The following is a 13,871-nucleotide window of genomic DNA, read 5'->3' as shown; positions in this document are numbered from 1 at the left end:
AGAAATCAGGGTATAGGAGTTCTACTCTGCTCCAGTCACTAACTTGTTAAGGGGTCTTGATTAGGTCATTTCATTAGCTTCTCTAAGTCAGGAGTTTCTTATCTGTAAACTAAATACTTCAGTGAAATGGTTTCTGCAGTTTCTTCTCACACTGTTCATAATCTTATGTGCTGTTAAGGACGATATATGAAGTCACTCCTATCAATGCAAGGTGCTGACCTTTTCTTAGATCAGTGGTCTATAGAGGAGTGGGATAGAAATGAGGGTGCAAGAATTTAAGAAAGGGAAGATACAAAGTGGAGCATCAAACAGTTTGACCCTAAAGGAATGAGCTAGAAAGACTTCAAGGCAGGAGACAGCAAGTCAAACTAAAAAATTATAACGCAGAGGATACATATCTATGTTTGAAGACAAAAGGAAGATATTGCATTTTAAAAAGGTTAAAATGCATAACTATCATATCTGTCAATTTTCTAAAATTAGTCTATTATTTATTTTTCTATCATTTTCAACAACTAAAGAGTTTTTCATCTCTAGTAGTCAATTTTTTCAGAACTTTTCTCACTTTGATTTATTATTGTAGAATGCCCAATCAACAAGCAGTGAATATTGTTGCCAACCTAAGAAAGTTAACTTAAAACTAAAGGCAAAATTTAACAGTTTTCAGTGACATTTCTTTTGTTCCACAGAGGCATAATACAACCAGAAGAATTTTATCAAATAAAGTTAAAATAACCTACGATCTTCTTACTCTCTGTACTGCTCTGCTCTTTAAACATAATGATATACTTGCTCATTTTAGCTGAACTAAAGATGCTGCCATTACTGAGGCATAAGATACGAAAGGGAATGAGAATGAGTCAAAGGAAGGAAAATAGAGGTAAGAGTTTAGAAATGAGAATACATACACAACCATACTCTGGCTGAGAAACAAAAGTAATTTAAGCAAGGAGAAAAATCTGAAAAAGAATTGGTAAGATTGGAAACGAATATTTTACCATTATAGGTAGATTCAGAATCTCTAACAAAACAAACACTTGGTATATAATAATACCTTTAAGACAATTTAAAACCATTAGAAAATAAATATAAAGGGACATGTTCCAATTATATGAAAATATATTGTCCCTGAATACCAATTTTACAGATATTATTTTATGGCAGAGCATTGATGGTTGCTAACATTTATATTTGGAGAAGGGCATGGCAACCCACTCCAGTATTCTGGCCTGGAGAATCCCCATGGACAGAGGAGCCTGGTGGGCTACAGTCACTGGGATCGCAAAGAGTGGGATACGACTGAGCGACTAAGCACGACATTTATATTGAATACTATATTGAAGGTAAGATTGAACTTACTTTCATGTGCATTCTGCTTAGTCGCGTTCAACTCTGCGAGCCCTTGGACTGTAGCCCACCAGGGGGCACTGTCCATGGAGATTCTCAGGCAAGAATACTGCAGTGGCTTGCCATGCCCTGCTCCAGGGATCGAACCCAGGTCTCTCGCACTGCGAGTGGATTCTTTACCGATTGAGCCACCAGGGAAGCCCAAGAATACTGGAGTGGGTAGCTATCCCTTCTCCAGGGGATCTTCCTAACCTAGGAATAGAAACAGGGTCTCCTGCATTGCAGGCAGATCCATTAACAGCTGAGCTTCCCTTTACCAGGGAAATCTGAACTTACTTTCATATATCATCACATATCAAAAGAGGTAGAAGATAGACAGATAGATTACAGGAATCTTAGTATATGGCAGGCACTTCACTAACTGAAAAAATATATATATCATTTAATTATCATTAAAAATTTACAAAGTAATATTATCTTTATTTTACAGACAATAAAATTAAGACTCAGAAAGATCAAGCCATATTCACAAAGTCATATAACTAGTGGGATATCAGAGAGTCAAACTCAGGTTTGTCATTATTGAAAAAAAATATAAATTCTGGGAGAAACAAGAGAAAATACACTAGAGAAGAGTACACTAGAGAAGAGTTGTTTGTTAAAAATTCAAATTCAGGACACTTTAGTTATGTGACAAATAAGGAACTCATGGGCAAAACTAGAAAATTGACTGGAAATATTTCAAATAACAGATATTTTCTGTTATTTTTCAAATAACAGAAATAAAGAATCACATTACTTTAAATCAAGACCCTTCTGGTTAATTTACACTCATTGAATGCATTTGATGGTACAGACTAGAGGCTCTCAAATTTTAGCTGTGGAAGAATTAAAAAGAAGCTTGTTGAAAGAGACTGCTGGACCTCTCCCCAAGAGGTTCAAGGATATTGCCTCTTGGGAAGGGGTCTGAGAATTTTCATTTCTAACAAGTTTCCAGATTATGCTCATGTTGCTGGTACAGGCTCATTAGTTTGAGAAACTACTGTGTAAGCTATTAAATCTGAAATGTCCACTTAAAGTAGGATACTTAAAAAGCTCCATGACATTATGTACAGAAAAAGTGATTTTATAAAATAATTCAATAAAGTTTATAAACTATATATATATATATATAGCATTTCTTAAATAATGAAATGCTCTGAAAGCTCGCTTTCTTATATAATTTTGTTCAGAATGTCATTTCTGTAATTTATTTTTAAAGTTGAAATACCAAGCAGAGTAAAGGATGTGGGATCACACAGCAGAATTTTCTCTCTTTTAATTTACCTCCCATAAATAGACTCAAGCACTAAAGAGAAATGATGATGTTCACTGATCACAGGGATTCAGGAGAAATACTTTACATGAGAAAATAGAAATCATTCATCAATGGAAACACAACTGTCACTCATTAGAACCATAAGGAAGTAATCTTTTATATACAAAATTAAATCACTCTACTTTAAATACCTTCATATAATCACATAAATTATAAGATGTGTGGTGTAGTTCATGTCTGTTGAGGCCAACCTTAAAGGAAAAAAAGCCTTAGCAAAAATAATTTTAAAAGAATAGGAAATATATAATGTTGTCTCTCAGGCCACAACATAGTTAAACTAGAAATCAGTAACAGAAAGATAACTAGAAAATTCAAACACATGTGGAGATCACACAACACACTTCTAAATAACACATGGGTCAAAGAACTATCAGGAGAAGGCAATGGCAACCCACTCTAGTACTCTTGCCTGGAAAATCCCATGAAGGGAGGAACGAGGTAGGCTGCAGTCCATGGGGTCGCTGGGAGTCGGACACGACTGCACGACTTCACTTTCACTTTTCACTTTCATGCATTGGAGAAGGAAATGGCAACACACTCCAGTGTTCTTGCCTGGAGAATCCCAGGGACGGGGGAGCCTTGTGGGCTGCCGTCTATGGGGTCGCACAGAGTCAGACACGACTGAAGCGACTTAGCAGCAGCAGCAGCAGCAAAGAACTATCAAGAAAAAATATTTTAAATATGTTACACTAAATGAAAATGAAAACATACCATCAAAATGTGTGGAATGCAGAGAAAGCAGTGCTTACAGAGAAATTTAGAGTATTGAATGCATACATTAGAAAGGAATAAAGATCTAAAATCACCAATCTAAGTTTTAATATTAGAAACTAGAAAAAGAAGAGTGAATTAAATGGAAAGAAGCAGAAGATAAGAAATAACAAGAATTAGAGCAAAAAATCAATGAAATTGAAAACAGGAAACCAACAGAAAAATCAACAAAACCAAAACCTGATTCTTTGAAAGGATCAATAAAATCAGACTTTAGCCAGACTAACTATGAAAAAAAGACAGAGGACACAAATTTCTAATACCAGAAATGGAGAAGTGATAATATCATTGCTGATACCATGCAAAATAAACACTTTGCACAACCTCATGCCCACAAATTTGATAATCTAGATGAAATGAACCAATTCCTTGAAGTCAAAAGTTGCCAAAACTCACATGAGAAGAAATAAACAATCTGAATACCTATATCTATTAAAATAACTGAATAAATAGATAGATGCACTGGTGAGTTTCACCAAACATTTAGAAAGAGCATACCAATTCTCCATAATCTATTTCAGAGGATGAAAGCAGAGGGGGAAAAAAAAAAACCCTCATTCTGTGAGGCAAGCATTACTCAAATGTCAATGCCAGAGAAATATAAGAAAACTACAAATCAATATTTCTTATGAGCATAAATGCAAAAATCCTCAACAAAATATTAACAAATCAAATCTAAAATGTTTACAAAGAATTATAAACATAACCAAATGTGATTTATTCCAAGTATACATAAGCTAGTTCTAACATTTGAAATCAATTAATGTAATTCATCACATCAGACTGAAAAAGAAAAATCAGGTAATCATATTAATAGATTCAGAAAAGCATTTGAAAAATCTAATACCCATTTATAATAAAGTTTATACCTAATGCAATCAAACAAGGAAAGGAAATAAAAGGGGTACATATTAGGAAGAAAGAAATAAAATAGTTTTTATTTACAGACAACATGATCATCTATGTAGAATTTTTTTTTAAAGGAAAAAAAATACTCCTAGAACTAACAAGTGATTATAAAAAGTTTCCAGAATACAAAGTAAATATACAAAAGTCAATCATTTTCCTAAATACTGACAATGAACAAATGAAATTTGAAATTAAAATTACAATTTAGAGTGAAAGAAAATGAAAGTCAAAGTGTTAGTTGCTCAGTCATGTGTGACTGTGACTCTGCAACTCCATTGACTGCATCCCACCAGGCTCCTCTGTCCATGGTATTCTCCAGGTAAGAATGCTGGAGTGGGTAGCCATTCCATTCTCCAGGGGATCTTCCCTACCCAGGGGTCAAACCCCAGTCTCCTACACTGCAGGCAGATTCTTTACCATCTGAGCTACCAGGGAAGCCCAATTTATATTAGTGATTCCTAAAATGAAATACATAGATGTAAATGTAACAAAATATGTATAAGATCTATGAGGAAAACTATAATGATCTTGATAAACAAAGTCAACGAAAAACTAAAAAAAAAAAATCCATATTCATGGACAGTAATACTCAATACTGTCAAGATATCAGTTCCTCCCTAATTGATCTACAAATTTAATACAGTCCAAATGAAAATCCCAGCAAGTTATTTGTGGATATCAACAGGATGATTCTAAAGTTTATAAGAAGAGCTGAAAGACAGTACAGCAAACCCTGCAGTATTCTTGCCTGGAAAATTCTATGGACAGAGGAGCCTGGCAGTCTACAGCCCATGGGGTCGCAAAAAGTCAGACACGACTTAGTGACTGGCAGACGAACGATCCAAATCATACAAAGACCTCTTCAAACTACCTTAGAATTGCACTCATCTCACATGCTAGTAAAGTAATGCTCAAAATTCTCCAAGCCAGGCTTCAGCAATACATGAACCAAGCTGGTTTTAGAAAAGGCAGAGAAACCAGAGATCAAATTGCCAACATCCGCTGGATCATCGAAAAAGCAAGAGAGTACCAGAAAAACATCTATTTCTGCTTATTGACTATGCCAAAGCCTTTGACTGTGTAGATCACAATAAACTGTGGAAAATTCTGAAAGAGATGAGAATACCAGACCACCTGACCTGCCTCTTGAGAAATCTGTATGCAGGTCAGGAAGCAACAGTTAGAACTGGATATGGAACAGACTGGTTTCCAAAAGGAGTACGTCAAGGCTGTATATTGCTTATTTAACTTATATGCAGAGTACATCATGAGAATCGCTGGGCTGGAAGAAACACAAGCTGGAGTCAAGATTGCTGGGGGAAATATCAATAACCTCAGATATGCAGATGACACCATCCCTATGGCAGAAAAGAACTAAACAGCCTCTCGATGAAAGTGAAAGAGGAGAGTAAAAAAGCTCAACATTCAGAAAGCTAAGATCATGGCATCCGGTCCCATCACTTCATGGCAAATAGATGGGGAAACAGTGGAAACAGTGGCTGATTTTATTTTGGGGGGCTCCAAAATCACTGCTGACGGTGATTGCAGCCATGAAATTAAAAGACGCTTACTCCTTGGAAGGAAAGTTACGACCAACCTAGATGGCATACTAAAAAGCAGAGGCATTACTTTGTCAACAAAGGTCCGGCTAGTCAAGGCGATGGTTTTTCCAGTAGTCATGTATGGATGTGACAGTTGGACTATAAAGAAAGCTGAGTGCAGAAGAATTGATGCTTTTGAACTGTGATATTGGAGAAGACTCTTGAGAGTCCCTTGAACTGCAGGGAGATCCAACCAGTCCATCCTAAATGAGATCAGTCCTGGGTGTTCATTGGAAGGACTGATGTTGAAGCTGAAACTCCAATATTTTGGCCATCTGATGCAAAGAGCTGACTCATTGGAAAAGACCCTGATGTTGGGAAAGATTGAAATCAGGAGGAGATGGGGACGACAAAAGATGAGATGGTTGGACGGCATCACCAACTCAATGGACATGAGTTTGGGTAGACTCCGGATTTGGTGATGGACCGGGAGGCCTGGCATGCTGCGGTTCATGGGATCTCAAAGAGTCGGACATGACTGAGCAACTGAACTGACTGAACTGACTGGACTGTCCATGAAATTCTCCAGGCCAGAATACTGGCATGGGAAGCCTTTCCCTTCTCCAGGGGATCTTCCCAACCCAGGGATCCAACCCAGGTCTTCTGCGTTGCAAGCAGATTCTTTATCAGCTGAGCCATAAGGGAAGCCCTCTGCTCAGGAAATCTTTGCTCTTTCTATAAGACCTATCTCATTTTTATCCTGCCTATCCCTGCTCTGTGGCTCACTCCTTCATTGTATACTTATCAACTCTTAAGATAGTTAATAATATCCACTATAAATGTCCAATCCTCTTCTGGCGTTTTCTCTCAACACTTCAAGGTTATCACGACAAAATTTGCAATTATGAAAGTTAAGAGAATAGATCCTAAGAGTTCTCATAATAAGAAAAATATTTTTTTCATTTTCTTTTATTTTGTGTCTATATGAGATGATGTACGCTCACTAACCTTACTGTGGTAATCACTTCATGATAAATGTAAGTCAAATCATTATTCTGTACCCTTTAAACTTGTACTATACTGAATGATTTCAAATTTCAGAAGAGTGGCCAGCTCTATGGGAGAAAGCATGGGAGGTTATCAGGGTAGGAACACATATCAAGGTTCTGGTAATTCTCTGCTTCTTCGAGTGGTATGTTCAAAGATGTTCAGTTTATCACTAATCTTTGAACTGAACATAAATACATTGTGTATGCTTTGTACATGTGATATATTTCACAATAAAATGCTTTTAAATGAACCACAAAAAAACAACAAAAATAAAACAAAATAAATTTTTCATCAGGCTAATTTTGATTTGTTTAAATTTCATAAATTGGCTTTGGGATAACTGAAACAACTAAGTCAAGGAGGCTTCCCTTTGACTCTTATCCCTGGGCAGACCAAAGATAATTTCTTGTTTGATAACTTTATCTCAGGGTTACAAAAAAGCCCTTTACTTATGAACTATGATTGGGGTTTTCTGTCTGTTCCTGTTTCTTCACTCTTGAGGAAATAAATGGTCTTGGGGAGGATGTGAGCTTATTTTCTAACTAAAGGTGGACTGTTAGTTGAGGTAGCTTTAAATCTACATTGTCATCTTTAAATGTGCAAATTACATATTTAGGGCTTGAAGGGCTTATACTTAAACCATTCTTGCATCATACTTTGATAAGGTTTATTTCTCAAAGAGTGGAGAAGTAGGTCAAAGGACTTAAGGGATGGTGTAAGAAAGTAATAATTTTTCACTCTGTATTATGAGATATTAGTAGGCATCTTAACTCCATCAAGAAAACTGAGACCACAGCACTGGATAGCTAGAATATTGTAAAACCAAAGTCTCTGATTCCCAGAATCTGAATTTTTGACTCACTGGAGTACAAGTCTAGAAAAATTTCAAAGACATCTCTTAATTAAATGCTTAAAATCATCTACCACACTAATATCTGCTTTGGATAAGAATTATAAAACAGCTTTTCATTCGCAACAATATACCTAATGGTTAGCATTATCTATCTCCTTCATCTCCCAAGTTACAAAGAAAATGTCTTTGGTAATTTTCCATTTACTTTTTTTAATAAGAAAGTGTGCTTTTACATTTAGTATGTGATTCAGACTACTTAAAATGTAATTAGAAATACATAGGTAGATGATTTAATAGCATTAGCTCTTTGGGCTTTTAAATACAGTAATTTGAATTCAAATAGTAATCCCTGAATTATATTTGAAGGTCAGCAGGCTTCATTACAAAAATAAAAAGACATCTTTTTTCCTTTTATCAACCTTTTATTTGGGCACATTTAATAGTGGAAAAACTGTTTTAATGTCCATAAACTGCTTTTTTCTCCTTTAAATGTGACGTGTGACATGAAATTAATGTCTTTGGATGAATTAAAAAATTATTTTTCTGCTAATTTACTGCTTCAAAACCTTCTGTATCACTTAGTGCTAAGTCTTCATCCCATTCAGACCAGCATAATCGCTACTCAACCTGTCTCTGACTCACCATTTTTTACTATAGAGCCATCCAACATACTTCTCTGATTTTAATTTTGTTGATTTGAAGTTATATGATGTAGAAACATATTTTAATATTTATGCTCTGCGTATAAAGGTGATATATTCATTACATAGCATTTGAGACTATAAATATTGATAAGAAAAAACATCAATCATAATTGTCACATTAGAGGGAATTCTTTGGATTCTGGTGTCTTCTATATCTAGCACTAGATCTATATTTGCATATATCTACCTCTGTCTATAAATGGTGATGTCATATTTTGTATTCAAATTTTTACCCTGCTCTTATCACTTAACACTACCTTATCACTTAATAAAAATCATTTTCCCCATGATGATATTTCATCTCATTTTATAAATGGAACATATTTTATCTTACCATTTTGTATAGGAGGATTACATTTGGAAGTTTTGTCTGGGAAAAGCTGACCATAATGTCTATCCATATGAGTCTTATTTCTATACTACTCCATAAAAATAAAAAAGACCTTTAAGTAAAAAAGTAGCTGGAAAAGCACTGAAGAGAAAATCCATAGTCACATTAACTCTGAACTAAACTTACTCACATTTTTGTTAATGTCTTGAGAAAATATGTCTGTGGGGTATGCAGGTCAACCGTGCAGATGGCATGAAACTGGGAGAAATTAAAAATATGTTGGATGATGAAATCATAATCCAAAATGATCAGGCAGGTGGAGATGGTGAAAAGGAGAGTGTATTTTTAAAAGGATGAATATAAAGTCCCATGCCTGAGTTAGAAACAAAGAAATTAGCAGTATATGATATGGAATGTGACTTAAGAGGAAGACCATGCAAAATAAAAGAGACAGTGATATAATGCAGCTGACAAAAAAGCTAATGCACTTTTGAGATATTTTAATAAAAATACCATCACTAAACACAGGAATCGGAAGGTTTCTTTTCCTCTATACTGGACAGGACAACATGGAGTTTGCTCAGTTCTCTGGTTTATACCTTATGAAGGATATTTCAAATGGTCACCATCTAATAATGCTCATGTTGTAAAAGTCTCACAATATAACATATAAAGAAAAATTGAAAATATTAAAGATATTTAGCAGGACAAAATAATAGTGAATTCTACTATAAATCAATTCAATAGCTGTATTAAAATATGTGAAGGGATTTAGGGACAGTAATTTGACTTACACTAATAGATTTATTTTGTGTCCCATGAAAAAAAAATTAAGACCTAAACAGGTTCTGATATTTCCAATGCATGTGGGGAGAGTGAGATTCTCTACACCAACAAACGATTCTCAGGATACCAACTGGGCACCTTGCAATTCAACTCAATTTGACATTATCTCCCTGGAGATCATATTCCATAGGTTAAGGCCTCAGTCCCACTAGGCCACCCTCCACTTCGGAGACCAACTGCAAGTATAGGTTGTCTGTGCTTCTGACCCTGCCAGATACAAACTGTAGGTTCCAATGATCGCTCCAAATCAGGATGCCAACTGCAAGTCCAGGCTCTTATCTGTACTTTTGACAGACTGGCTATAAATCAGAGGTTCTTAGAACTCCCATCCTGGATTTGATTAATTTGCTAGAATGACTCAAGGAACTTAGGAAACCTATTTACCGACTAAGAAAGTGGAAGTAAAAGTGTCAGTCACTCAGTCGTGTCCGACTCTTTGTGCCCCCACGGACTGTAGCCCGCCAGGCTCCCCTATCCATGGGATTCCCCAGGCAAGCATACTGGAGTGGGTTGCCGTGCCCTCCTCCAGTGGATCTTCCCAACCCAGGGATCCAACCCACATCTCTTATGTCTCCTGCACTGGTAGGTGGGTTCTTTAACACTAATGCCACCTGGGAAGCTCCCTAAATTACCAATTAATTACCAAAGATATTAAAGAACAGGAATCATTAGTCAGATGAAGAGGTGCATAGGATCTTGTATCCTTGTGGAGCTTGGGGCCTGGCACTGTGGCATGTCAAAGTGTTCTGGTTCCCCAACCTGGAAGCTCTCACAAACACCTTCCCTTTTGGGTTTTTATGGAAACTTTATTATGTAGGCGTGATTGATTAACTCACTGACCACTGATGGTTGATTTCATCTTTAGCCCCTCGCCATTCCTGGAAATCAAGATGGGACAATGAAAGTTCCAGCCCTTTACTCCATGGTTGGTTCCCCTGGTAACCAGCCTTCATCCCTAAGAGCCCTCCAAAAGCTCCTTTCATTAACATAAACCCACTTTTGGTGAAAAGGGCTTGTTACATATAACAAGACAGTCATCTCACCCATACGTCTCTGAAGTCTTTTCAGGAACTGAGGACTGAAAACCAAATATATTAAAAAATGTTCCTAGTGCTCTACTGCTCAGGAAATTCCAAGGATTTTGGGATTTGCAAGCCAAGAACTCTGGACAAAGACCAAATAGGCATGAAAAATACATTTTCATAATCTGAATGACCATATATGTGTAAATCACAGTATCACAGAACCAAAGAATGAAAGGTATGAAAAGAATAATTTTGGTTCAACATGGTTCAATATGTAAAAATACATAACAGTAATAATAGAAAGCATTTGAAGTATCTAGAAGTAGAATGGGCTACCTCAGTCTATCTCATTAATTTAGGAATTTTCAGTCTTTGGAGCTGTTCAAGCAAAAAAACAGATAACTATATCAGTTCAGTTCAGTCGCTCAGTCGTGTCCGACTCTTTGAGACCCCATGATTGCAGCACACCAGGCCTCTCTGTCCATCACCAACTCCCGGAATCTACCCGAACCCATGTCCATCGAGTCAGCGATGCCATCCAACCATCTCATCCTCTGTCGTCCCCTTCTCCTCCTGCCCCCAATCCTACCCAGCATTAGGGTCTTTTCCAATATTCTTCCCCTGCACAGTCTCATCTTCTCATATTGCTTAAATTGCTATTACTGATGATTCTAAATATTGATTTCAAGTTTCATCTGTATCCTAAATCCCAGTCACAAAATTGCACCAACTTCCTGTTGTCTCTATTTCAGTGGCTTTCAAGTGAGGACAATTTTGTCCATGCCTCAGAGAACTCTTGGAAAAGTCTAGAGCCATTTTAGGTTGGCACTAGTGAGAGGAGTGTCGCTTGCAACTATTTGGTAGAGGCCAGGGATTTTGCTAAACATTCTACAATGCACAAGGCAGCTCCCCACAATAAAGAATTATCCTGCCCAAAATGTTAACAGTATGCATGGCTAAGAAACACTGCTTTACATATATTTCCACAGGTAATAAACTCAGAATGACCAATTCAAAACTCATTATATTCATCCAATTATCCCATCTTCACGTTAAAATATGAAAGTGTTAGTCGCTCAGTTGTGTTTGACTCTTTGCGACCCCATGGACTGTAGCCTGCTAGGCCCCTCTGTCCATAGAATTCTTCAGGCAAGAATACTGGCTTTGGTTACTACTTCCTTCTCCAGGGGATTTTCCTGACCCAGGGACTGAACTAGGTCTCTCGCATTGCAGGCACATTCTTTACCATCTGAACCACAAGGAAGCCCGAGGAAAATCTGAAGTCTCTCCTGAAACAAGCTTAGTTGCTATTCCCTATTATGATTAATGGCATCATTAGCTACCCAGTCACATGAACCAGAAATCTCAGAGTCATCCTTAACTCCTTACTTTCCCTTGTCTGTTAATCTACTTCTCAAATGCCTTTCTAAATATTTCCCTTCTTTCCATCACTACTGCCACTGACTTAGCTTAGTTTCTCATTTTCTCCCAATAAAACTTTTTTTCCAGTTCATCCTTCACATTGTTTCCAGGATTATCTTTCTGAAACACAGAAGCAGTAACCCTATTAAATCATGCAGAAACCACAGGTAAGTCTCCAGTGTCCAATGAATAAAAGCTCAAACTTTGAATCGACATGAGAGGTGCTTAATAATCTGGTTCCAAGTTCTCTTTTCATCGTATAATTCTACCTCCTTCCCTAGATGCTAGACTGTAATACTTTTAATGTCTTTTTAAACGCAAAGTTTTCATAGCTCTAATGTTTTTCACTTATGGATGAGAAAGATAGCAGAATTCACATTAAATATGCCCCACTACACTATCTTTATATGAGAATCCATTATCTTGTTTCTAGTGAGGTTTCAATTTTCAGTAGATATTCTCAGAAAGAAATATATCAAGAACAAGAAATGTGCAATGTTCTCTTCCCTACTATAGTGATTATAACTGTTTTATATGTTTGGTAGTCAAAAAAGGGTGAAATGGTTGGATGGCATCACTGACTCAATGGACATGAGTTTATGCAAATTCTGGGAAATGAAGGACAGGGAAGCCTGGCATGCTGCAGTCCATAGGGTTGCAAAGAGTTGGACACAACTGAGCAACTGAACAATAACAGTCAAAAGTAAGATGCTAGGAGATATTTATGTTTTGCTTTGTCATATTCTTAAATATTTAGATTTTACAAATACATACTTCCAAAGATCAGGGATCCAAAATGCCAGCACATATTATATTCTCCCACTGGAAGATTGAGAGGATCACTACATATGGTGCATTGATTTTTATGAAGTGCTAAAATTTCTTCAGGGAGGTTTAAAAATGTAACAGTCTTTTGAGGGTAGCCCTGAAAGGAAAACAAATATTTGATTATCTAATGTATGTAACCAGGGTGAAGTGACTGAACATGCAGATGGATAAATGTTATGTATGAAGCTAAGAAAGACCTCATGAAATATATTTGAGTATGTGCTGCATTGAAATACCTTAAAAGTACACACATCTCAAAATGTCTTTCTAAAAGGTAAAAAAAGGGGCATGTTTGGGGAAGCACAAATCAGTGCACCCAAACCCTTTATATTTGCCTTTGGAATGTGGATTCATTTACACTTTCACACACATGTACTCAAACAGTCTCTTCCTCTGTGTTGAAGCTGAATTCTTCCTAAGGAGACCCTATACTACTGGCAGTCGAGAACAGTTAGGTGTTCCAGAGAAGCAAGTCTGGGGTTACAGCCAAATCTCTGTAAAGCAGAGAGTAATCTAAATAGTAAAGAGTTGACTCTGATGGCAAAAGGCTTCTTGCAGGTGCAGATGCAAGTATTTTGAAATGTAGGTTAACCCGTTCAGTTGCTTCTCCTATCCCACCTGTGAAAGCTTGCTTAGGAGCTCAGTTGTATCTGACTCTTTTGAGACCTCATGGACTATAGTCTACCAGGCTCCTCTATCCATGGGATTCTCCTGGCAAGAATACTGGAATGTGTTGCCATTTCCTTTTCCAGGGGATTTTCTGGACCCAGGGATCAAACTCAGGTCTCCTATATCTCCTGCATTGCAGGCAGATTGTTTATCCTCTGAGCCATGGGGGAAGCCCTATTCCACCACCACTGCCTTAT

This window comes from Giraffa tippelskirchi, chromosome 2 (genome assembly GCF_054371585.1).
Source record: "Giraffa tippelskirchi isolate mGirTip1 chromosome 2, T2T-mGirTip1v1.2.pri, whole genome shotgun sequence".
NCBI classification, from domain to species: domain Eukaryota; kingdom Metazoa; phylum Chordata; class Mammalia; order Artiodactyla; family Giraffidae; genus Giraffa; species Giraffa tippelskirchi.
Note: the sequence above shows the minus strand (reverse complement) of the source record.